At 36.7% G+C, this 27261-nt stretch overlaps 1 protein-coding gene and 1 pseudogene across 1 annotated transcript in view; both read left to right on the forward strand.

The window, feature by feature from the left end:
• Positions 1–27261, forward strand: part of LOC134754373 (uncharacterized) — a 399152-nt gene that overhangs the window by 301256 nt on the left and 70635 nt on the right. The gene's annotated exons all lie outside the window — the stretch shown is intronic.
• On the forward strand, positions 12582–26028 carry LOC134755051 (tubulin beta chain-like; annotated as a pseudogene).

Genomic DNA, 27261 nt, shown 5'->3' on the forward strand with positions numbered 1-27261 from the left:
AATGGTGTGCATTATTTGTCTTTTCTCTTTTGCCTTCTCTAGAACTTCATGGTTGGTGCGCTTTTCTGTCCAGCTGATTTTGAGCATCCCGCGCCAATACCACATTTCGAATGCTTCAAGACGACGGCGGTCTTGTGTTGTGATTAGTGTTGTGGATTTTAGCTTTGAGGCGTAAACTACAAGACTTGAGTCGCGACTGCTGAGCCTTGAGGCCTCGAACCTTAAAGCCTCGGAATCTTAACGACTCGAACTAAGAGTTCGTGTTGCTGCTTACGAGCATAGAAACCTCGAGTCTTTTGGCCTCAAGCTTTAAAGCCTCCTAAGCTTTGAAGGTTTAAGTCTGTAAGGTTTTTAGCAGTAAAGGTTTGGAGCACAAAGTAAAAGCTTTTAACAAATAAGATCAACCTATGCTATAGGGTAGGGTGAAATTTAATACGTTTTTGTGAAATAGGAAAAAACAGAAAAAAGTACATTTCGATGCTAGTGCGGAAAGTATGTCATTATTTCACGAGTACCGAGATATCTTGCCACGAGCCGCAGGCGAGAGAGAGACTCGGGACGAGTGAAAACTGACATTTCCGCACGTGTATTGAACGACGTTTTTTAATACAGTTGCAAAAAAAATAAGAAAAACAACAAGTAAGGAATTCGAAACTTTTATATTATTAATTCTGTAACTTCATTGACATTGACATTATGAAGAGGTGTTTTTTTAGCTGGGTTTTATTATTATTGAACCCACTTCAATTAAAGTTTTTTTTTAAATGCATGTTCTATAAGACAGAAACAATTGTAAATATAAAACATTGTACTATGATTACCCAAATATCGTTAATTACGATTATTTGTGTATCGTACATTTATAAAAACAATATAGAATGTTGCCTTTGGAGACTTAAAGCAGAAAGGAAAAACGCCTCTTCTTTGACAGGCGTTCCGTTCTATTCAGACAACTTATTAAGAACGGTTTTTCAATATTAAATATTTAAAAAAATAGACGTGTTATAATGATGAAGAGGTAAGTAATAAAATATGAAACATGTATATTTTTCGTATTCTTACTTTAACAGTAGGTTTTTATGTTGATTACGACGGTTACGTTCGGAAACTAATATGAACACTCATCAATAAGTAGTCATGAATTGGAACAAAAATAAATTTAAAAAAATTGGAAAAGTAAAAAGCACTAGTTCGCGAAAACCAACTTTCCGCACGCTAAACAGCTCCGTAAAGTAGCACTTTTTGAGCAACTGTACTAAAAAGATAATTATGACTTATCGCGTTTTTAGAGTTCCGTATAGTCAACTAGGAACCCTTATAGTTTCGCCATGTCTGTCCGTTCGTCTGTCTGTCAGTCCGAGTAATGAATATTTTTTTAAATACTTTTATTTTTATTTCTTATGACACTCATATATTAGGACGGAACGGAACGGGAAAATTTTAAAATATAGTTCCATAGAAAATGTATCTGGATGTACATTCGCAACGGAATCACGGTTCTAAATGGTCCACCCTGTATACGTTGCAGGCAGTAAATGCGTTAACTGATGTTAAGTTACTCTTCCGATATAGAAAGGTATATTACCTATCTATATTGGAAGAGTAACTTAACAATACAACAATTATAATATTATAATATTCGTAAATTCTCTACACAAAAATAATTTCTGCAAAGAGAGCTCAACGTATGAGCTCTAAGCTTGACACAAGCTTTTAAGGTTCGGGGGCTTGAGCTTAAGTTAAAAAGCTAGAGTTTCCTATGAGGCCCGAGTCTTAAAAACTGCATTTTGACAAGTCATAAAAAGTTTGAGTCGTTAAGATTCTAAACCGCTTTGTGAGCAAACCTTTAACGCTCTAGCTTTCAAAGCTTGAGCCTTAATGGTTCGCGAGTCGTTAAGGTTCAAAAGTCTTAAAGACTAGTCTTTTAACAACTTCGTCTTTGACGTGCAATATAAAATGTGACAGGAACTTGACTTTCCATTAACGATAACTGCAGTAACTTAGAATTCTGTATATAGTTTACCAAGCATAAGTGCAATAAGTTTAGATACTGCACAAGTTTTTGGAATTGATTTGTTAAACTGTTAGTATTATTTTTTGTTAAAAGTGCAGTAACTATAGTTACTGCCCTTAACAGTGGAAGAATCTATCTTTGACTTTATTGAGCACACTATTCATAAGGGCAGTAACTATACTTACTGCACTTTTAATTGTGAGAAACGTTCTTAAATATTATTGCTTATTGGTCATTACTGCAGTAAATGGTATTACTCCGGTTATGCTTAGAAAATAGTTTTTGATTTTCGTAATATTCTTAATTATTTATCAGTACGGTTTTTACTCACTATTATTTTTAGTCGCTTTTGGCGACATGTTTCGGATTCTTTGGGAATCCATCCTCAGGCACGAGTGTCCGCGGCGGTTGTACGTCGTGCACTGCCCGCGCCAAAAGCGACTAAAAATAATAGTGAGTAAAAACCGTACTGATAAATATTTTGAAATATGTCTCACGATAGTTTAAGTGCGATTCTTAATTATATGTGCAGTATGTCGAAGTTACTGCACTTTTATCTAGGAGAAAGGATATTTTTTACGGATCAATTTGGTGGCGGGGGGTGGTGCGGCGGCTACGGTAATAGAGGCGGGAACTGCGGGGTCAGGTCGGCGTAGATTATTACAAACATAATTTGAAAATAGTTATTTGTTATACAAGGGTGCAAAGTTGTATTTTACCCGCGAGTGTGGAATTGAAACACGAGCAAGCGAAAGGATTCTATAGTTGAACCACGAGCGAAGCGAGTGGTTCTAAAATAGAATCCTGAGCGTAGCAAGTGTTTCAACACACGAGAAGTAAAATACATTTGCACCCGTGTGTAACACAAAACTTTTCACCTCACTATAGCGAGGAAAGTGCAACATCCACAGGCGTTAGATCATCTTCATCACTGAAATCACTATTTTTTTTACGATATTATAACAAAAAACTGGAAATTCTGTATTTTTACGTGAGAAGTTTTTAAGTAAAAATTTTGTTGACAATGTTGACATTTCTGACGTATGAAATGTCAATGATGCGTTTTGAAATTGCATCGACTCAACTTGTGCGTTCAGAATTATATTTAACATCATTATTAAAAAACAAACGTTTCTTATGGAACTTTAAGGTTTATGACATAAAATCATTAAATAAAGCTAAATTTGGTATTTTTTATTAGATTCTCAAACCATTTGTTTAATGATAATTAATATCAAACGAATCATTATTATGAGCGTTTTACGTTTTGTTATCTGTCAAGCTACTTAAACACGCTCCAACCAAGGTTAAAATACTTTCCCCACTAGTGGATAAAACGCGTTTTTCCCCGCTTGTTTTAAAGGATAAAAGACAACTTTCCGAGCTAGTGAGGGGAAATAGTTATTTGTTATACAAGGGTGCAAAGTTGTATTTTACCCGCGAGTGTAGAATTGAAACACGAGCAAGCGAAAGGATTTTATAGTTGAACCACGAGCAATGCGAGTGGTTCTAAAATAGAATCCTGAGCGTAGCGAGTGTTTCAACACACGAGAAGTAAAATACATTTGCACCCGTGTGTAACACAAAACTTTTCACCTCACTATAGCGAGGAAAGTGTAACATCCACAGGCGTTAGATCATCTTCATCACTGGAATCACTAATTTTTTTACGATATTATAACAGAAAACTCTGAAGTTGTGTATTTTTACGCGTCGGTGTGAAAAGTTTTTAAGTATAAAATTTGTTGACAATGTTGACATTTCTGACGTATGAAATGTCAACGATGCGTTTTAAAATTGCATCGACTCAACTTGTGCGTTCACAATTTTATTTAACATCATTATAAAAAAAAACAACGTTTCTTATGGAATTTTAAGGTGTGTATTTAAAATCATTAAATAAAGCAAAATTTGTTTTTTTTTTAGATTCTTAAACCATTTGTTCAATGATAATTAATATCGAACGAACCATTATCATGAGCGGTTTACGTTTTGTTATCTGTCAAGCTACTTAAACACGCTCCATCCAAGGTCAAATTACTTTCCCCACTAGTGGATAAAACGCGTTTTTCCCCGCTTGTTTTGAAGGATAAAAGACAACTTTCCGAGCTAGTGAGGGGAAAAGTAAATTACTCTAAAACCAAGCATTGAGAAGATCCAGGTCACTTTGTGCTTTCGTTATAGCATTTTCTATAGTGTCTCCAAAGTACAATAAGTCTGTATCGTCAGCGTAAAGTGTTATATCTCCCGTCAGACCTATCTCTTTAATACCATTGATATAGAACAGAAACAGGAGAGGCCCTAAAATTGAACCTTGCGGCACGCCACAATTTATTTGTTTAGGGGTACTCTTGTGATCTCCTATTTTAACAACCTGATAACCATGGTGATAATGATTTGATCAGTATCATAAGTATGATTTAATAAAACTGTACGCCGGCCTATCAATGCCTATGTTAGTTAGTTTATTTAGAATGATGTCATGACTAGTCGTATCAGGCTTTTTTCAAATCTATAAACACTCCGAGTAGGTACTATTTACCTTTGATAAATATGAACTTTAATATTCGTTATAAGATCTATAGCACAATCGGATTAAGTCTAACCTCGAAATCCTTCCAAAGTTATGAAATTTGGTATGTATGTTAATTAAAGGTCTGTTTTTCATGTCCACACTATTTGACGTTTGGGGACCTCGAGGAACCGCAGCCATCTTGGAAAATGTGTACCATCCTAGAGAAATTTGCGTTTTACTCTAAATATACGTTCTCTATGAAAATACTGACTGTGAAATATTTATAGAAGAAAGCTCCGTTTTAGGGACATGGTGTTTTATACCGTTTTTGTGTAGAACTTAATAAGCTTTTGTTTCGCCATACACAGTATTCACATTAAACCCAGATATTCCGAGAAAAACAGAAAAACCAAAAAAGACTTATACTTTTCAAGATGGCGTTTGATCCCCGTGGTCCCCGAAGCTCCAATTTTATGGCACGCAAACAGGGATCCCTGAAATTGTAGTGTATCCCACACTCGTTGTTAAGGAAATAATTCCTGAGATTGCACACCTCGCGGTTGTGGAGATCTTTGGCGTTTAGGAAGCCTCAGCCTCCACACTTCCGTGGGATGTACAATCTCATAACTGACGAACGTGGGTGTAACATACTGTGTGTGGTGAGCAGTAGCCGGACCCTCCGATCCAATTATTATTATATCCAATTATTATTACACTATTTCGCTTTGTGTCTATATAGTGGTCTGCCTGTTACGATGAAGTGGGTCTATGGTGTGCCTAAGCCTAATACTTCAAATGGCTTTTACACGTTTTGCCTAAAATTGTTTTTTTAAATAGCATAATCATAATTCTCTTACTGGCTACATCGCGTTTTGCCTAAACTTATAGAAACAAAGATATGAATTCGTTTCAAACTCATTATCTTTTATTTATCTTGTTTTATCTATCGCTGGCCACTTTATTCTAAAGCGATTATGAAACATGGAATGTTATTGTCAAGTAAGTGTCATTAGGGTTCCGTACCTCAAAAGGAAAAAACGGAACCCTTAAAGGATCACTCGTGTGTCTGTCTGTCTGTCTTTCCGTCTGTCACAGCTTATTTTCTCCGAAACCACTGGACCAATTAAGTTGGAATTTGGTATATATATGTAAGTTTGTGACCCAAAGACGAACATATAACGTAAACAAATTAATTTTAAACACGGGGGCCACTTTTAAGAGGCCGTATTCGATTTTGGAGCAAAAATGTAAAATTGATAGATTTAGTCGTTGAAATTATACACGTTTTGTTACGTAATATCTAAATAACAATTATTGATTTCTATTAGCACGTCTTCTCATCTTGCCTTTTAATAATGAGGTCGCGAGCGTGCGTCACCGGTAATGCATGAAGAGAAGGGGCAGTTTTTAAAAATTCATCAAAAAATCATGGTGGTAAATTATACAAATTGATGTATAAGTATAGTTTCAGCAAATGTTGTAGATTGTTTAAGTATCAAAATTACGTTGAAATTAAGTCGATTTTCAGAGAAATTGTCACTTGTTTTGAAGTAATTTCTGGAGAAAATTGATTTCGTCTAACTTTCATTTACACTACTTCAAAGTCATAATAATAAAAATGTAGTCTGATAAACGTCAAGTACAGGATATGAGTAATACAAAATTACCATGTTTAGCAATCCAAACTTTACGAAATTTACAAATAAGAGCGACAAAATCAGTGCTTTACGCGCGTTTACCTAACGTCCATCAGAAAAGCAAACATTACTAATTTAGTGAGTCTGTTTTCAAAAAACTGATCTGATAAAAGGTAAGATAAGAAGACGTGCTAATAGAAACCAGTACTTGTTATTTCAATTAGGCAACAAAAGGTGTAACATTTCACGGACTAAATCTATCAATTTTACATTTTTGCGACTAAAATCGACACCGGCCTCTTAAGGGGGTAAATGAGAAAATTAATAAGTAAAGTTTTTCAAACTATATCGTGTTACATATCAATTTTTTTTTATAATTTTAGAATAAACAGTTTAGAAGTTATTCAAGATAACTTTTAAGAAAAAAAAACCGACTTCAATGGGGGATGCCGCTGAAAGTTTACTTATTGTTGATGGTGCACTCTTAGATTCCAGACAATGAAATGAAATAGACAGCATATTTTGCGTAATTATCCTAATCCATCTTTTGACTAATTTTGCCTTATTGCCTAATTATTATAATATTGCCTAATAATGTAAAAAAGGAGGTAAAACACTTTTCTAGTAGCATTTCGTTTTTGTAAGGGTCGCAGTTCTAACCTAACCTAACCTAACCTACTTTTCTGATAGCATTTCGTTTCTGTAAGGGTCACAGTTCTAACCTAACCTAACCCACTTTTCTAGTAGCATTTCCGGGTCCGGGTCTGGGTCCGGATCCGAGTCCGGGTCCGTATCCGGCTGTCCGGGTCCAAGTTTGGGTCAGTTCGGTCCGGGTCCGGATCTGAGTTGGGGTCCATGTCCAGACCCGGGTCCGGGTCCGAGTCCGGGTCTAAGTTTGGGTCTGGGTCCATAAGGAAGAGAACAAATCTCCAAACGTGAACTATGTGTCATTGAAGAGTTCCATTCTGATCATCTTCAGCAGTTCCGCTTAATCAAATGTCACTTTTTTAAATGTAAATGCTGGATTTGTTGATGAAAATACAAAAATCACAATATGTATGCATTTCACATTTGAGGAGTTCCCTCGGTTCCTCATGGTTCTCATCATCAGAACTCGAGCTTGACAAAAATATGCCTTAAAAACTTAAGTTGCTTAACAAACATAAAGAAGAGGACAAATCGCCAAACGTAAACTATGCGTCATTAAAGAGTTCCATTCTGATCATCATCAGCAGTTTCACTTCATCAAATGTCACTTTTTAAAATGGAAATGCTGGATTTGTTGATAAAAATACAAAAATCACTATAGGTATATGTATGCCTTTCACATTTGAGGAGTTCCCTCGATTCCTCATGGATCCCATCATCAGAACTCGAGCTTGACAAAAATGTTTCTTGAAAACCTAACTTGCTTAACAAACATAACGAAGAGGACAAATCGCCAAACGTGAAATATGCGTCATTGAAGAGTTCCGTTCTGATCATCATCAACAGTTCCACTTCATCAAATGTCACTTTTTTAAATGTAAGTGCTTGATTTGTTGATGAAAATACTAAAATCACTATATGTAAGCCTTTAACATTTGAGGAGTTCCCTCGATTCCTCATGGATCCCATCATCAGAACTGCGTTTTGACAAAAACGGGACCAATCTGTATGTATATACTTACAATCAAAAAGAGAATTTACAAAATCGGTCCAGAAATGACGGAGTTATGGAGTAACAAACATAAAAAAAAAACTAAAAAAACATACAACCGAATTAATAACCCCTTTTGAAATCTTGAAGTGGGTTAAAAATAGGCAAAAAATGACGTTTCCCCCTCCTTTTTCTCCGAAACTACTAGGTCTAAAATTTTGAAAAAAATACTCAAAATAGATCTTTACGTATATATCACAGGAAAACCTATTAGAAATGTGCACTCAAGCGTGAGTCGGACTTAATTACTTAGCTTTTACTCTACGAGTTTTTTAAAGACATTTCACTCACGTTTCACATAAAAATACATTGTCTAAGTTGTGTAATGTGGAACGCGAGTCCGACTCGCACTTGGCCGGTTTTTTACATAAGCGGAATAGCGAGCATTGTTATCAATTATCATAAACGATGACAAATTCTAAATGTCTTAGTCTTTGGTTTTTAATCAAGGGCCTAACACTCTTTGATAGAGAAAGACAGTCTTATTGCGATTCCTATAAGAGGAACGAGAAAATAGTGCCATGGATGTCTTTATCACCGACCGGGCATTTATTCATGGTCGGGTTATGACATCATAGCAAGGAGGCGATGGCGAAATATCGAAATTTATAAGAGTGAAAGAGAAAATGGTTTATGCTGCCATACATGAAACTGTCAATACATGAATATGTCTTTCTCTTACCCCGGTCGCTCAGTTTCATGCATAGACATAGTATAGTAGTTATAGACATGAAACCGAGCGACCAGGGGTAAGAGAAAGACATATTTATGTATTGACAGGTTAATGTATGGCAGCATAATCCTTTTTCTCTTTCACTCTTATAAATTTCGGTATTTCGCCATCGCCTCCTACCTATGCTGCCATAACCCGACCATGAAAAAAAAACCCGGTCGGTAATAAGGACAAAGCATGGTACTATTTTCTCTTTCCTCTTATAGGAATCGCAATAAGACTATCTTTCTCTATCAAAGAGTGTCAGGCCCTTGCCCTCATTCCGCTTGCGTCAGAAAATGACGGGAATCCAAAATGAAATAAAACTATGAAAACGGATTATATCGCGTAAATTGAATTTATAATACATCCCGACGTTTCGAACTCTTTACAGCGTTCGTGGTCAACGGGTGACTGAGGAAAAATTACAAAATGCAAAAATACCCACATACTAAAATAATGAACAATCATAGACTACAAACTTTAAGGCTGGTTGTACATGCAAAATCGGTTCATAAGGCTAGTTATACACTATAATTATTTTTCAAGTAAAGATATATATATATACGCGATAAAAATAAACTATGCCGGCTCCAACCCTACACCACGGACCCGAGAAGATTTAATTCCCTCCTAAATTGTAGGAGGGTATCCCAATATGGGACCGGCAACAAACTCGGCGGGACACATCTTTTCAAAACATCAGAATGTCCAGCATCATCCAACACTACGGTCTCACAGTCTATGTCTCGCTTGCTCCTTTATCAGGTGGACTACAGGATCCCAAGCTGGTGGTAGAGAAAAGCCATCTTCCCTATTAAAGTTTGGATATTTCTTAATCTCAATGGCCTCGCGCAGCATTCTGGGTATGTAACGCTTCTCCTTGGCAAGAACCAGAGGCTTATCAAACTTGATTGAGTGATTGGCTTTATCCATAACATGCTCACAGACAGCAGACCTAGGTCGACGGTGCTTGACATCAGCTATGTGTTCCTTCACCCGAGTGGAAATGCTCCGTTTCGTCTGCCCGACATATGATAGGCCACACTCACAGTCCAGCCTGTACACTCCTGCAGTCTGTAGAGGGGTATTGCATTTTACAGGCCTCAGGAATTGTGACATCTTCTTCATTGGCTTGAAATATGTTTTTATAGAAGCACGCTTCAAGATGTGGCTGATCCTGTCCGTGACCCCCCTGACAAAAGGCAGAATGGCAGGCCTGCGCTCGACTGTGGGGATCTTAATGTGGGACCTCTGGTTGACCCGCGGTATCCTGAGCTCGTTTGCCTGGAGCGCGCGCCTGGCATGCTGGAGCTCCGCGGCCAGATGCTGGTCATCACATATCCTCTGGGCTCTCTGAAACAAAGATTTGCCTACTGTAACAAGTTGACTGGGATGGTGATGCGATTTGCCATTTAAGTACCTATCAGTATGAGTAGGTTTCCTATACACAGTGCGACCTAGGGTGTTATCAGGATTTCTTTTTACCAATACATCCAAGAAGGGGAGAGAACAGTCTTTTTCCAACTCCATAGTAAATTTTATAATATAATATTTTTTTTTTTATTTTTTTTTTTTTTTATTTTAACATATTTCAAGCCAATGAAGAAGATGTCACAATTCCTGAGGCCTGTAAAATGCAATACCCCTCTACAGACTGCAGGAGTGTACAGGCTGGACTGTGAGTGTGGCCTATCATATGTCGGGCAGACGAAACGGAGCATTTCCACTCGGGTGAAGGAACACATAGCTGATGTCAAGCACCGTCGACCTAGGTCTGCTGTCTGTGAGCATGTTATGAATAAAGCCAATCACTCAATCAAGTTTGATAAGCCTCTGGTTCTTGCCAAGGAGAAGCGTTACATACCCAGAATGCTGCGCGAGGCCATTGAGATTAAGAAATATCCAAACTTTAATAGGGAAGATGGCTTTTCTCTACCACCAGCTTGGGATCCTGTAGTCCACCTGATAAAGGAGCAAGCGAGACATAGACTGTGAGACCGTAGTGTTGGATGATGCTGGACATTCTGATGTTTTGAAAAGATGTGTCCCGCCGAGTTTGTTGCCGGTCCCATATTGGGATACCCTCCTACAATTTAGGAGGGAATTAAATCTTCATAGTTTATTTTTATCGCGTATATATATATATCTTTACTTGAAAAATAATTATAGTGTATAACTAGCCTTATGAACCGATTTTGCATGTACAACCAGCCTTAAAGTTTGTAGTCTATGATTGTTCATTATTTTAGTATGTGGGTATTTTTGCATTTTGTAATTTTTCCTCAGTCACCCGTTGACCACGAACGCTGTAAAGAGTTCGAAACGTCGGGATGTATTATAAATTCAATTTACGCGATATAATCCGTTTTCATAGTTTTATTTCATGAGTAACTATCGCGGTAACCGAAGACAATATTATGGGAATCCAAAATGTTGCGTAAAAAGTCATTTTTATGTTAAAGTAGTATTTATGTATTTCCCCACATTTATTCGGTGGATGATCAATTGAGCAATCATGAAGAGGACACTTTTAGATAACATGTCTTGGCAGCATATTAATCTTTTGTTTCTTTAAATCGTACCAAGGAGTCGGTGAAATAGTCTCAAATTAAGCACGATAGGCTTGTCCAAATTATATTTGCTAGACGATATTGAAAACATCATAAAGTCCCTAAAATAAAAAAATGTATAACCTTAACTATATATCAGATATGGCGTAAAATTACCCTCAGACCATACCCTAAGAACATAGTAATACAAATTAATACACATGTAAACAGTTAGACCAGGTTTTATCTGTACCCATAATTAACGATACGGTCAGAAATTCATTCTTTTGTTTAGAGTTCCGTAGTCAACTAGAAATAAGTCTGCTGATTTTTGGTATAGTAATACAGTAGGAAAACATTTTTTTTAAGTCGTGTTTGTTATGTACTCGTTCCTTGTGCTCTTTCAAGGTCTATTATTATTCTAGGCTCAATGTGTCTTAGCGTTTTGAATATCCAGAGTAGCTTTCGGATTCTACATAGGTCAATGTGCATTCCGTTCGTATGTTCCGAATTTCATTCAAATATACCGTAGTTTTTAAGATAAATGGCCTTAATAAGGACAGACTGACGGACGAACAAGACTATACGGGTTCCGTTTTTGTCATTTTGGCTACCAAATCGAGCTGGTGGTAACTACTGGGAATTTTAACATTGAAAATGTTTGTCAGATCGTTTTCGTGGGGGAGTGTAATGTTTAAGATAGATAGACTAAAGGCAGTGGTGTCTAAAGATGCAGGAGCTTGCGGGGCATCGTATCGTATCAAATTTTTGAAAATCGGTCTGTACCTAAACTTTTTGGAATATCGAAAATGGTCGGAAAAAACTACGTAATTTCCCGTTTTTTCGGACGAAAAGTTAAGATGAGTCGAATTTGAGTCTTAGTCCAGGCTCTAGGGTAAACTGAACTACAAACATTGTATGACTATAGGGTACGCTGCTTGTGAAGCTGCGACGGGCTGCATACGAACTACTTCGACTGCGGCGCTAGTAATAATGCTTGGACTCCTGCCACTACACATATATATATATATATATATATATATATATATATATAAAAAGAAGCGGCTGCAACGGGTCTTCTTTTGAAAACCCTAAACCTATGGACAACTCTCAGTTCATCGCACAAGTAGATCTATGGAAATATGATCTCAAAACTGCCCATGCTGGAAGCGCCAATAGACAAAAGACCAAAAACTATTATCTTCTGAAAATATTACGCCATATCGTTAACAGAAGATCCGAAGGAAGGAAACGCATGCGCTTAACGCTGCATTTATCGCGTAAAACCGCGCGCTTTACAATGAATTTTGGTCTAAGATAGCGCTATTTGGCTGAGGGTTATACCAGCTATACCTAGTCATATTTAGTACGAAATGCATGGCCATGCTGAAATAATGTTACTGTAACTAATAGGCCATGAAATAAACACTTTTTTAGTTATTAAGTTAGTGTTTTTAGATTAGTATATAGGTACAATAATTTTATTTTGTTATTTTATAAGTAATTAAGTTTTTTTTAAAGTAAAAATTTTAGTGTCCTTTGTCTATAATGCGAGAAATAGTTCACGTACAAATTGGACGATGCGGAAATCAGATAGGATCCAAGGTCAGTTCTTTTACGGAGTTTTGAGGTAACAAGTCAACCATAGTACAATAAAAGCAGTCGAATTGATAACCTACTTATTGAAGTCGGTTAAAAAGACCATTTATCATTTCACCCTATGTGGTGCTAGATTAGTAGATTGTGTTACAAGGGAGCAAAATGACATATTTACGGCGAGGGCGTACATTGAATCCTAAACGAAGCGAAGGATTCTAAAGTAGAATCCTGAGCGTAGTGAGGGATTCAAGTGTGCTACGTCCAAGATGGAAATAATTTATCTACCATGTGACACATACTGCTTTTCACATCACATATCAGGTAATTATGATGTTTAAGAATATTATTGAAGCTAAAAAAATAATGTGCAAAAAAATTTAAAAATAGTGTCCTAGAACAGAAAAGTGTTATTTTGATCCCTCCTAGCAGGGAAGAAAAACCCCTTTTTCGAATTATTGTTGTGAATTTTTTTTTTGTTGTACTAAGTACGATTGTCGACGGAAAATTTATTGCAATCATCTATGTAAATGTTCAAATTCAATTATTGTGCATCGATTGTTAGCAAACGTCACATTGGACCCCAATCACTTAGTTGTGAGTATCAGGATGGCGGGTGTACATCAACAAATGGAGCTGCGGTATACGTCAGGAGTTAGTGCTAGCAATGTGCCAAATGTGCGCCAAAATTGGAGCAATGTGCTCTTTAAACTCCAGAGATATTTAAGATATAAATGACGTCCGCCAACCTGACGTCAGGTTGGCGGGTGCATTTCCAGTTCTAGCTAATGGCTAGCTACTCAAGGGTGAAAGTACTGCCTACGGTTAGTGCTCGCAATGTGCTTCCACATGTATGAAGCACAATCAAATTCAGAGAGCGGTTAAAGAGTAATATGGAATTGAATAAGTATATATACTATATATATATAGACGCCTGCTTATTTGAAATAGCGATATCACAAATCATATCTTTATCATTGCTATTTCAAATAAGCAGGCGTCTATATATATACTTATTCAATTCCATATTACTCTTTAACCGCTCTCTGAATTTGATTGTGCTTCATACATGTGGAAGCACATTGCGAGCACTAACCGTAGGCAGTACTTTCACCCTTGAGTAGCTAGCCATTAGCTAGAACTGGAAATGCACCCGCCAACCTGACGTCAGGTTGGCGGACGTCATTTATATCTTAAATATCTCTGGAGTTTAAAGAGCACATTGCTCCAATTTTGGCGCACATTTGGCACATTGCTAGCACTAACTCCTGACGTATACCGCAGCTCCATTTGTTGATGTACACCCGCCATCCCGATACTCACAATTAGTTGCAGTTATGTATGGTTCGAAAGATTCCTGACATAAATAACATTAGCTTGGAGTACATGTTGGGGTAAGGGAAAAAACTGATGCTCAAACGTTGGTAGAGATGGGTAGGGGTGAGTAAATACTAACTCAGTATTTACTCAAAGCATACAGTAAATACTAGTATTTACTCATTTTGGTGAGTAAAAAAGATTATAAACAAAATTTCAATATTTTGGTGAGATTTAAGTACTAAATTGGTTTTGATTTAATTGTGTTAACGTGTATTAATGATATTTATGTTATAAGAAGCTTATTACGCTTAGTTTTTGGCAAAAAGGTGATTATCAGTGAGAGGTAATTTGGAATTTAGCGGATATAGACGTGATAAAGTATAATTAACAATTTTGTTTTAAATAAGAAGGTACTTAATTACTTTCAAAGTTACTTATTTACTTACGTTCTAGATAAGTGCATGTTGCAAGCTGATTCACATATTATACAGTTTTTAACCAGTTCTTTATTAAAATAAAACTGCGACGAAAATACTTTACAATATAGATTTTACCAGATAGCGCGGCGATTGTTACATAGTATGTATAGTAGTTCTTACGGCTAACTCTTTGTCTATTGTAAGTAAAACCGCACATGCTACTACCTGCAAAAAAGGTTCGGTCATTGGTATATAATTCTAATAGGGTATTTGACTACTAGTCAAATCAGTTTCTTTTTTCGAACTGTCAAAACGATTTTGCTACTATGGAATTTATATGAAACACTAGCATGTGACGTCACAATCAAGTTACCTACTCTTTATTGTTTTATACGGGCTTTAAAATAGAAACCTTTTACCAGCTTTTCCAGGTTATCACTGTCTTTCCTGGCATTGTGGCCAAAATTCATAAAAATACAACTCATATTGATTAATTTAAGGCTCCGTTTTTGTTGCCAATTTATTAATTTGAGTACCCATGGCCAAAATGGTTACTGAGTGGGACCCACGGAACACCATAGACGGTGCAGGCCGGGGTTCAGGCAGACCGAAAAGGAGATGGCGGGACGACTTGGACGCATTCTACTCCAAATGGTGGGAAAATGCCGATGACAGGGTCGAATGGAAAAAACGAGGGGAGGCCTTTGCCCAGCAGTGGGACACCAAAGTAGGCTAACTAAAAATAAAAAAGCACCCATTTCTATTTTTTTAAACTACCCAAATTCGATTAATTAGTTGACCGGTTAAATACGTGGCAATTACAATGGAAAACTATTAATTAAGTCCCACGTTTAGGGGGTGGGAGGGGGTTTAGAAAATGTGACATGTTGTGACACGGGGGAGAGGAGTTACAAACTTTGTGACGTCACTTTAACTTCACTTGTAGTCGAAAATTGTTTTGATTGTTTGTATTCGCGATACAACTAAATCAGCTAGTTTTTGAAACGGTATATCGTATCGGTTTCGTGTCATAAAATTTCTAATATTCCTATTATTTAAAATATTTTTATTAAAATAACTATATTTCATTAAATTTGCTAATTTCTTTGAAAACAAAATTGTCAAATATGGGAAGTCACACGAGAGGGAACGGGATTGCCAAATGTGAAATCACTAAATTCGTGTGATGTAATTTATGGATGACCCCCTAGGCCAACGTTCAAAAACCAGTGTAAGTGCGCTCTCCGATAAATATATATTTTATATCGGATAACGCGCCTTTGTTACGCATCTCGTTGACATATTTTAGACTGGTTCTGTAGCGTTCGACTCGCCGAAACTCAATAACCGTAGACGAGGGACCCCACACAGCCTCGCAATTTTTCCGTAGTTCATTTTGAATCTTATTGCAAGTTCCATAGAAATTGTAATTCAATAAGTGGTTAAATTGACCGAACCGTTTTTTATTGAGTGAGTAGCACGTGCAGTTTAACTTACAATAGACAATGAGTTAGCTGCAAGGGCCAGCTTGAAAATTAACGACTATACATAGTACAGCCGTATAGTATACGCGGTCAGTTAGCGATTTTTTTTTTGCAGGTAGTAGCACGTGCGGTTTTACTTACAATAGACAAAGAGTAAACCGAAAGGGCCAGCCTGAAAACTAACGACTATAATTAAATCATATTTTAACCACACTAAATACATAGTTACGATATACGGCAAATACAGGTATTTTAGGTAAATATTTGGTGGGTTTTTACTAACTACCCATCTAGTTGCGGCCAACTGCTGCTTAAAAAGCGTCGTTCCACGCTGGGTTCCACTCGCCCATTAAAATAAGTGCTGAGGACTGGAATAGAATCCACAGGTCCGCCTTTTAGAATCCTGAATCCCCGTACACGCCAAATTACGTGTTTACGCGGCACTTACGTCCTTTTATGAAGTGTTTTTTAATGAAAACTCAAAAATGACCCGACCGATCATGTTTAAAATATTTTTTTCTCAGTGTTTTCTAGGGTCTATTCTCCCGCTATTTTTTCATATTTTATTAAACTTTGTTCCAAAAGTTATAGAGGGATGAACATTATTTTGGCCTTTGGAAACGGTTTTTTCCCAAAAGTAATAAATTTATCGAAAAGAGTGCATAATAACATTGAAGTTATTTTTAAAGACCAATTTAATGATGTGCCACACGTTGGTGGTTTCAGATTTTTTTTATTGTGACACTTAGTTACATGTATGGAACGCCCCTCTTAAAATATATTTTTTACTAATTGGACTACTAAATCCAGTACAGAATACGCCTTTATTTCAGATTTCTATAACCACCCTGTCAGCAGTGTCAGCGCTCTAAATAGTTTATACCCACCAAATTGGGTATAAACGAGTAAATACGGGTAAATTGAGTAAATACTGTGTATTTAATCGGTATTTACTCTTGAGTATTTTACTCACTACCCATCTCTAATCGTTGGCAAAGCTTCTTCCTTAAGCGTTTTTCTTTGTGTACGAATATATTTGAACTCTCCTTTAATAGTAAACTTTTCGTACATACTTAAGTATGTATATTTTCTTCTTTAAAATGAAGGTGACTGAATTCCTAATGACTTTTTCCAATTTTCTAACCGTGCTCACCAGACCACCAGGCACCAGACCCGACTCCGACTCCGGTCTGGAAATTAATATAAGCATGGAGAATATTTTGAAGTAAAATTGTTAATTCATTAAGAAATAAAAACTTTTATAAAAAAAGATAAACCGACTTCAAAAAGGATGAAATAAAATATTATCCTTTTTAGGGTTCCGTGTTTAAGTATATGCGTTACCAACTGATATGTTTGAAGTCGGCGCCAAGCCAAATTTTAAACCATATATTCATAGTGATTTTGGTGCAATTCGATAAGGATGCGGCTATATAAGTATGTACGTTGCATTACGTAACGCAGCGTACTACGTAGGCGAACAACACGCGAATGCGAAGCGGCGCGGCACGGCGCCTTAATTATTCCTTTGATACCTATATAGAAGTGTCCTACGTGGGCGATCTCGTTGCGAACGCGAACGCCTTGGGCCGGCCGCGCCGTGCCGCGTCGCTTCGCTTCGCGTTCGCGAGTGTTCGCCTATGTAAGACGCAGCGTTACACGACGACAATAAACGAACTTTCTGTAGGTATTTAAGAACACACCTCAGAACAGAACACACTGTTGAACCTTCTTGGCGCAGTTCGTACCATGCTTGTCGGCACGTTAGTGTAAATCTAATACGTTTTATCGTCGTATTTTTTTAAAGAGCATTTCTTACTAATTCTTGAACAGTCATAGCACGCAAGTGTGGGATTGGGACTGAGTTATTTTCTGTCGCTTATCCAGAGGATTACATTTCAAAATATAAAACAATTCAAGGAACCTTCATGCAAAATTTCAGCTAAAGCGGTTCAGTTGTTTAGCCATGAAAAGGTAACAAAGAGGCAGACATAATTACTTTCACGTTTATAATATTTGTACAGTTGTAATGGGATTTATAGACATAAAGCCGATTATTTTTGACTGGTATTGTTACTACTTGGAGTACTTGGCTTGGCACCGACTTTAAACATATCAGTTGGTAACGCATATACTTAAACACGGAACCCTAAAAAGGATAATATTTTATTTCATCCTTTTTGAAGTCGGTTTATCTTTTTTTTATAAAAGTTTGTATTTTTCCATTTTTAGTTTTAAGACATTGTTAAGAGCGTGACGCATTAATGAAAAACATTATCATGTTTAACTGTAAATTCGTAAACTTTATTAAATAATCAGAATTTTCCTCGAGTCCGTCTGGGAAATCATTTATTTATTTATTTAATCTCACTCATCATCACGCATCACTCAAGGGAAAATTACATAAGTTGTGGCTTTCTGATGACTTGTGTTGTACTTAGTTGAGTTCTAAGATTATTTATTTAGTTGTGATAATATATATATATATATGTATATATATGTATTTATGGGTATATATTTGTGTTTATATGGATATGTATTGTATATATATGTTTATTTTATATTCTAGATTACAGGTTTTAATTATTTACGTTTGTAATAATTGAACCATAATTTACTTTCTGTTCATAGTGTTCGTTTGTCTATCTTGATCTGTTTATTGTTTCATTCTCAATTGCTCAAAGGTTGACTGGAAGAGATCCCTTATAGGGATAAGTCCGCCTTTGTACATTGTATATATTTATGTTCTTTTATTGTGTTTGTAATCTGTCTTATGTACAATAAAGTGTTTACATACATACATACATACATAATCTTTATTGCACAAAAGAAAATACAATCGTACAAAAGGCGGACTTAATGCTATGAGGCATTCTCTACCAGTCAACCTTCGGGCAAAGCAGAGAATTTGTAGGCGGTTCATCATTCCTGTCTCTAAATCCATTTTCCGCCCCGCCACTGACCCAATCCCTCAAACCCCCCAATCATTCAACCTCACAGCACATCAACCCCTGATCACTAAACCCCTCGACCCTAACCCACCAACCCTTCATCCGCCATTCCCCGACCCCTAACCCCAGACCCCTTAACTCCTAACCCTAACCCCCAATCCCTTAACTCCCAACCCCTCAGTCCCCGACCCATCAACTCGCCTCCCCTCAACCCCCAACCTCAAACCCCCCAAACACTAATACCCTCTACCTTCACCTCTCAGTCTCTTTGGTTGATTTCAACACTACCTACATAAAAAAATCATAATACACATACGAGGGAAGTTATCAGTAGCCTTACCACGAATTTGACATTGATATATTCGCTATCATGTGCGTAACTTACTGTTTATGCATCTCGCTCGTATACATATCGCTCGTATATATAGGTATATATATTAGTATATTAGTGTACAAAGTAAGTTACGAAGAATATTTAGTGTCAAACTCGTGGTTAGGCTACAGTTGCACTACATCAAATTGGTGGTTTTTGGGAGGAAATGCTTGAGTTACTTTAGAAAACACCGAAATCACCATACACGTGCCTTTAAAAATTGAGGAGTTCCCTCAATTCCTCACGGATTCTATCATCAGATTAAAACCAAAAATATTACGAAAACACCTTGGAGAGCTCACTTTTTTCAAACAGAAAAAGAATAACTCAAATCGGAGCATGGGTGCCGGGGTAATCACTGAAATCATTATCATCAAAACAATCATCATCACCATCTCCACTTCATCAAATTGGTGGTTTTCGGGAGAAAATGCTCAAGTTGTTTAAGAAAACGACCAAATCACCATACATGTGCCTTTAAAATTTTAGGAGTTCCCTCAATTCCTCATGGATCCCATCATCAGAACAGCACCAGATTAATGTAGGACCACCTTGGAGGTAGTTCCTTTCAAACAAAAAAAGAATTGTTCAAGTCGGACTACGGGTCTCGGAGTAATCGCCGAACATCCTACATTAAAAAAATCATCATCACTATCTTCAAAACAATCATCATCATCAGGTCCACTTCATCAAATTGGTCGTTTTCGAGAGAAAATGCTCAAGTTGCTTATGAAAACACCCAAATCACCATACATGTGCCTTTAAAAATTGAGTAGTTCCCTCAATTCCTCAGGGATCCCATCATCAGATCCGAACCAGATTAATATGGGACCAACTTGGAAGTGGCTCCTTTCGAACAAAAAAAGAATTACTCAAATCGGACCACGGGTCTCGGAATACTCGGTGAACATACATAAAAAAAAAAAAAATAGCCACAACCGAATACAGAACCTCCTCCTTCTATGAAATTGAAGTCGGTTAAAAATATAAAAGTAACAAACATTATACTTGTAAATATATACAAATTTAGATATTTAGTTTATGGGTTTAGTAATTTGTATTTGAAGGGATGTCTACAAAAACTACATAACCTGTTTATTGAAAATCAAATTAATATTAAAAAAGTACAAAGTCGAGTTACTAAATACATTAATGTGACATTCGTACTCGGACTCAAAGTTTATGGGATATACATATGTTGTTTATATTATAGGATGTCTCAATGTGGTGTGCCTGTGAGCATAGGCCTCTTCCAACTCTTTCCAGTACTGTCTGTCCAAGGCAACTATGGTCCAGTGGGGTCCTAGAGTAAATTGGATGTCATCTTCCTATCTGGTTATTTGTTTGCCGTTTTTGCGCTTACAGCAGAGTGGGTACCAGTGCGTCACTTGTTTGCTCCATTTTTATTTATTGTCACGCAGCATGCAGCATGCACCGGCCCCGGTACCAAGAATTTCATTCCCGGTTCTGGGCATGGCCGGAACCGGCATTCCTGGTTCTTCCCGGTTCTCAAGGCATCTTGTGATTATTTTTGTGTTAAATTGTTTGTGTTAGCGTACTATCTTTATGAATGACTTATTTTATCAAAAAAAATATTAGCGTTCTATCCTATTTTACGATTTTAACCGGCACACGGCCCGCTACATTTTGAGAATTTGCCTTTAATGCCTATGCTCGCCCTAATTTATTTACATACATCCTCCGCCAAACTGGGTTTTTATTTCAGTAGTTACCACCAAAATTTTGTTAAGAGTTCAATACTAATGAAAACAGTATAAATACTGGCTGTTTTTTATAGTCAGTTGTCAATCAGTTTTTTAGAACAGTTGGTAGTAACAGTGGTAAAAGGTGGGAAAAAAATTGCCAGTAGTTACCAGTGGTTGTTATTGTTACCAGTGGTAACTACTGGGATTTTTTTTCCCCTTGGGTAACTAGTGGGCATAACCCGATTGCACTCGTTTATCACGAAACCTTGGCTCTACCCTGCCACCAGCCCTGCGAATGGATGTTTGCCTCCGCACCCAGGCGGGTTTACAGGTGTACGAGCCACACGGCCGCAGTCGAGTCGGTGCAATCAGCACTATGAAGGCACGGCACGGCATTACAGAACATAAAAACAACCCGACAACGGATTTTTTTCTTATTCAACCAACTTCCTAATAGCTTAAGTCATCCGGGCCAACAAGTATAGATAGACACCTAATTCATCTAAATAGGTGTAGTTTAGTAAGTATAGATAGACACCTAATTTATCTAAATAGGTGTAGTTTAGTAAGCATAGATAGACACCTAATCCATCTAAATAGGTGTAGTTTAGTAAGTATAGATAGACACCTAATTTATCTAAATAGGTGTAGTTTAGTAAGTATAGATAGACACCTAATTTATCTAAATAGGTGTAGTTTAGTAAGCATAGATAGACACCTAACCTAATTTATCTAAATAGGTGTAGTTTAGTAAGCATAGATAGACACCTAATTCATCTAAATAGGTGTAGTTTAGTAAGTATAGATAGACACCTAATTTATCTAAATAGGTGTAGTTTAGTAAGCATAGATAGACACCTAATTCATCTAAATAGGTGTAGTTTAGTAGCTTTACAGCTCCATTAGGGCATACGACACAAACACACAAAATCATAGTCCTTTATGTAAACAGCATAAAACTATTGCAGGCGAATTATGATGACTTTATCCATCATCTTCCTACTCGCATAATCGTGTTATCGCGTTATTAAAAATGACCATTCCCCCGGTCATTTTTTGCCTATTTTCTTAAATAACTTCTAAAATGTTTATCATAAAATTATAAAAAATATATATTTGAAATTCTCACAAGGAGCTCTTTCATTTGATATGTAACGTGTTACATACTATATCGTGATATAGTTTAAAAAACTTTTTTTTAAATTTTCTCATTTACCCCCCTAAAGTGGCCCCCATGTTTAATATTTATTTGTTTACGTTACATGTCCGTCTTTGGGTCACAAACTTACATATGTGTACCAAATTTCAACTTAATTGGTCCAGTAGTTTCGGAGAAAATAGGCTGTGACAGACGGACAGGCAGACAGACAGACGCACGAGTGATCCTATAAGGGTTCCGTTTTTTTCCTTTTGAGGTACGGAACCCTAAAAAGTTATTTCAACGTTCTTAGAAATTAAACCCCTAAGGGGGTTAAAAAGGGGATGTAAGTTTATATGTGGTACAAGTTTTCTTTTAAGGTAGGAGCTTGAAACTTGGTAAAATAGCATTATATTAAAATAGACGAAAACTGATTTCACCGATTTTGAAGTTTGTATTATTAAGCGAACATTTAAAAAAGAAATAACTAGTGAACTTGAAAATCTTCTAAGAGGGTTGAGTGGGTATCGAAAACATTTTTTTTACTTAGGGGCTTGAAACTTCGTATTAACAAATGATTAATCGTCCCTACTGATATCTTTTGCTGCATAATGTTCTATGCTCATGTAAAATATATAACCATCACAAATGTATATATATGTAAAATATATATACAAATCCACGCGCACGAAGTCGCGGGCAACAGCTAGTGGATGAATAAATTTATCTTTACATATATTTTATAGTTTTTGCACTGTACCGGTTAAACTACTTGTGTTATGTGTAGGGATAAGTTCGCCTTTGTACTAATGACGAATGTTATTTTTCCTGTTTTGTTTTGATTTTTGTACAATAAAGTGTTTTACTACTACTACTAATACTACTGTTTTTGACTCAGAATAATAACTAAAGCATAGAAGCCGGGCAAAAATGCTTCGCAAATATGTACACCCGTCCTTTACTTCCTTACGAATTAGATAATGTGTCATATATGCTTGTTATTCCTCATTTATGTAGGGTGTCACAAGTTTTGATAATTTGCTAGGGATGTAACTGTGTCGACTTTTTATATCGACAAATTATGCATAAGTTTATGTGCCGTGTAATAAAATAATCACGAAATTGCCAAATTGATAATAGTCTGGCTAATGAAAGTTGAACCTGAAAAAACGCGGCAATTTCAAGAAATCTGTAGCAGGCGGCTCGTTGAATACAAGGATTGAATAACTTTTATACTTTTTATAATTTTCATATTATAAAAATCATAAAAAAGCTAAAAAATTATGCAATCCTTCTAATCAAAGACCCGCCTGCTATGAGGATTAATGCATGTACCTAATATAGCCTTTATCTCATTTGCAGTCTACCACTCAGAACCGTCTAACTATACCTCTCGTTTTTTTTATCATTAGAAAAAAGGCGAGCGATCTTAACGTGTCATTTTATCGAAAAACACTTTAAAAATAAGTCACAACAAATCTATATATATATACATCAAAACAAAAAAAATAACTACAAATCGGTTCAGAAATGACGGAGTTCTAAGGTAACATACACACAAAAAAATAAAAATACGGTCGAATTGATAGCCGCCTCCTTTTTTTGAAGTCGGTTAATAAGTAACATAAGGAATTATTTCTAGTGTTCATACAATTTTACACCATAATGTACCTGCCTGATACTGTTATTGCATATCTCGTTGAAATATTAGGCTAAAAATAATTGTGGTTGACTGTGTATCCGCATGACGTACCATGAAATTGACTTACACTAGAAATGTCACTTACGAGAGTCTGACGTTATCAAAAATCTAACTAAATTAGAAGAAAAAGACTATCAATGAATTGAACGTATGCAGAATCTGACCTCATCAGAATAAGGTTCATTAATTTCATTATTGAATTCGACGCAGTTATAATTTGCTTTCGTTATAATTGAACTTAGTTAGAATCTGACTTTCTCAAAATTTAATCTTTAGCGGATTAGACATACTTAGTATTAAACTTATTACCAATACGACCTCATGCGAGTTGGACGATTTCAGAAGCTGACTAGATAAGAAACTGGAAAAGTCAGTATTGAACCTATTTCGAATCTGATAACCTCCGCCCAAACCGGCAAAACATGTTGAGCAATTTTTGACTTAAAAAAACGTGAATGACCAGTTTTAATATAGGTATTTAACATGCAAGTAGCTTAATAACGACTTTCAGCGAAGATTTTGAGGGGTACGTTATTACGGAACCCTACACTGAGCACGGTCATGGAGGTCCTGCAATTTGTGTACTAACAGATTAGTTTGAACTAGGAAATTGCTAAATAATATGTCTGTGCTGTTTCGCTTGCGAATTTATAAACTTTTGTTTCCATTATAAGTACCGATTTCATTATTAATTTTTCAGTTTTGGGAGGTCATCAGTGACGAACATGGCATTGACCCCAGCGGCGAGTATCACGGTGACTCAGATCTCCAACTACAACGAATTAATGTTTACTACAATGAGGCAGCTTGCCAGAGATATGTCCCTCGAGCAATACTGGTTGATCTTGAACCAAGCACGATGGACAGCTTACGTTCTGAGTCATATGGAGAGTTATTTCGCCCTGATAATATTGTGTCCGGCTATGCTGGAGCAGGCAACAATTGGGCAAAAGGACATTTTACTGAAGGCGCTGACCTGCTTGAAACTGTCCTTGACGTTGTAAGGAAAGAAGCGGAAGGATGTGACTGTCTTCAAGGATTTCAAATAGTTCACTCTATTGGCGGCGGTACAGGTTCGGGATTGGGAACACTACTGTTATCTAACTTAAGAGAAGAATATCCTGACAGAATTATAGTTCCTTTTACAGTAGTACCTAGTCCAAAAGTTTCAGATACTGTTGTTGAACCTTATAATGCAACTCTTTCTCTTAATTAGTTAATAGAAAATTCGGATCAGACATTTTGCATAGATAATGAAGCGCTTTACGATATATGCTTTAGGACATTAAAACTTCAAACTCCAACATATGGGGATCTAAACCACTTAGTATCAGCGACAATGTCAGGAGTAACAACTTGCCTTCGTTTTCCTGGGCAATTGAACGCAGATCTCCGTAAACTTGCAGTAAACATGGTTCCGTTCCCGCGGTTGCATTTCTTTATGCCGGGCTTTGCACCACTGACATCGCGTAGTAACCAGCAATATCGCGCGCTCACGGTGCCTGAATTAACCAAACAAATGTTCGACGCTAAGAATATGATGGCGGCTTGCGACCCACGCCATGGTCGGTATCTTACCGTTGCTGTTGTCTTCCGCGGCCGCATGTCCATGAAAGAGGTAGACGAACAAATCCTTAACGTTCAGAATAAAAACAAAGAATTTTTTGTCGAATGGATACCAAACAATGTAAAAACGGCTGTTTGCGATATTCCCCCAAGAGGTCTTAAGATGTCTTCTACATTTATTGGCAATACAACTGCTATTCAAGAATTATTCAAAAGAATGTCTGAGCAATTTGCATCTATGTTTAGTCGTAAAGCTTTTCTACATTGGTATTTAGGCGAAGGAATGGACGAATCTGAATTTGCAGAAGCAGATAATAATTTAAGTGACCTCATATCGGAATACCAACAATATCAAGATGCTACACTCGGTGATAAGGAATTTGAAGGTGAAGAAGCAGAAGAGGGCCAAGAAGAAGAAGGGGATGAATAATAAAAGCGTCGTCCCGATTAAACTTAATTTAAAGGTGAAGAAGCAGAAGAGCGCGAAGAAGGGGATGAATAATAAAAACGTCGTTCCGATTAAACTTAATTTGAAGGTGAAGAAGCAGAAGAGGGCGAAGAGGGGGATGAATAATAAAAGCGTCGTTCCGATTTAACTTAATTTATAATTACGTTTTAAATTAAAAAGTATTTTTGGCAATAACTGATTTTTCTTACTTAACTATTTGATAAAATAATTTGTTTGCTTAAAAAGTTGTAAATATTAGTATTAAATTTAGTGACCATATTTTGTCTTGTGGCCGGGCTACCTGTAAAAAAAATTAATATCGTTCGGAAACCGTTGAATCATTGAATGATTTTGTTTCGTATTACTTTTTTATTTTTATTAACCGACTTCAATTTCATAAAGGAGGAGGTTCTGCTTCTGTATTCGGTTTGGGCTTTTTTTTTATGTATGTTCACCGATTACTCCGAGACCCGTGGTCCGATTTGAGTAATTTTTTTTTGTTCGAAAGGAACTACTTTCAAGTTGGTCCCATATTAATCTGGTTCTGATCTGATGATGGGATCCCTGAGGAATTGAGGGAACTCCTCAATTTTTAAAGGCACATGTATGGTGATTTGAGTATTTTCATAAGCAACTTGAGCATTTTCTCTCGAAAATGACCAATTTGATGAAGTGGACCTGATGATGATGATTGTTTTGATGATAGTGATGATGATTTTTTTAATGTAGGATGTTCAGCGATTACTCCGAGACCCGTGGTCCGACTTGAACCATTCTTTTTTTGTTTGAAAGGAACTACCTCCAAGGTGGTCCCACATTAATCTGGTGCTGTTCTGATGATGGGATCCATGAGGAATTGAGGGAACTCCTCGATTTTTAAAGGCACATGTATGGTGATTTGGGTGTTTTCTTAAGCAACTCGTGAATTTTCTCTCGAAAACAACCAATTTGATGAAGTGGAGCTGATGATGATGATTGTTTTGATGATAATGATTTCAGCGATTACTCCGGCACCCATGATCCGATTTGAGTAATTCTTTTTCCGTTTGAAAGAAGTTACCTCCAAGGTGTTTTCGTAACATTTCTGGTTTTGATCTGATGATGAAATCCGTGAGGAATTGAGGGAACTCCTCAATTTTTAAAGGCACGTGTATGGTGATTTCGGTGTTTTCTAAAGAAACTCAAGCATTTCCTCCCAAAAACCACCAATTTGATGTGGCGCAACTGTAGCCTAACCACGAGTTTGACACTAAATATTCGCTAGCGTCTTCATAAATTCAAGGAACCTTCATGCCAAATTTCAGCTAAAGCGGTTCAGTTGTTTAGCCATTAAACGGTAACAAAGAGGCAGACAGAATAACTTCACGTTTATAATATTTGTACAGTTGTAATGGGATTTGTAGACATAAAGCTGATTATTTTTGACTGG

This window comes from Cydia strobilella, chromosome Z (genome assembly GCF_947568885.1).
Source record: "Cydia strobilella chromosome Z, ilCydStro3.1, whole genome shotgun sequence".
NCBI classification, from domain to species: domain Eukaryota; kingdom Metazoa; phylum Arthropoda; class Insecta; order Lepidoptera; family Tortricidae; genus Cydia; species Cydia strobilella.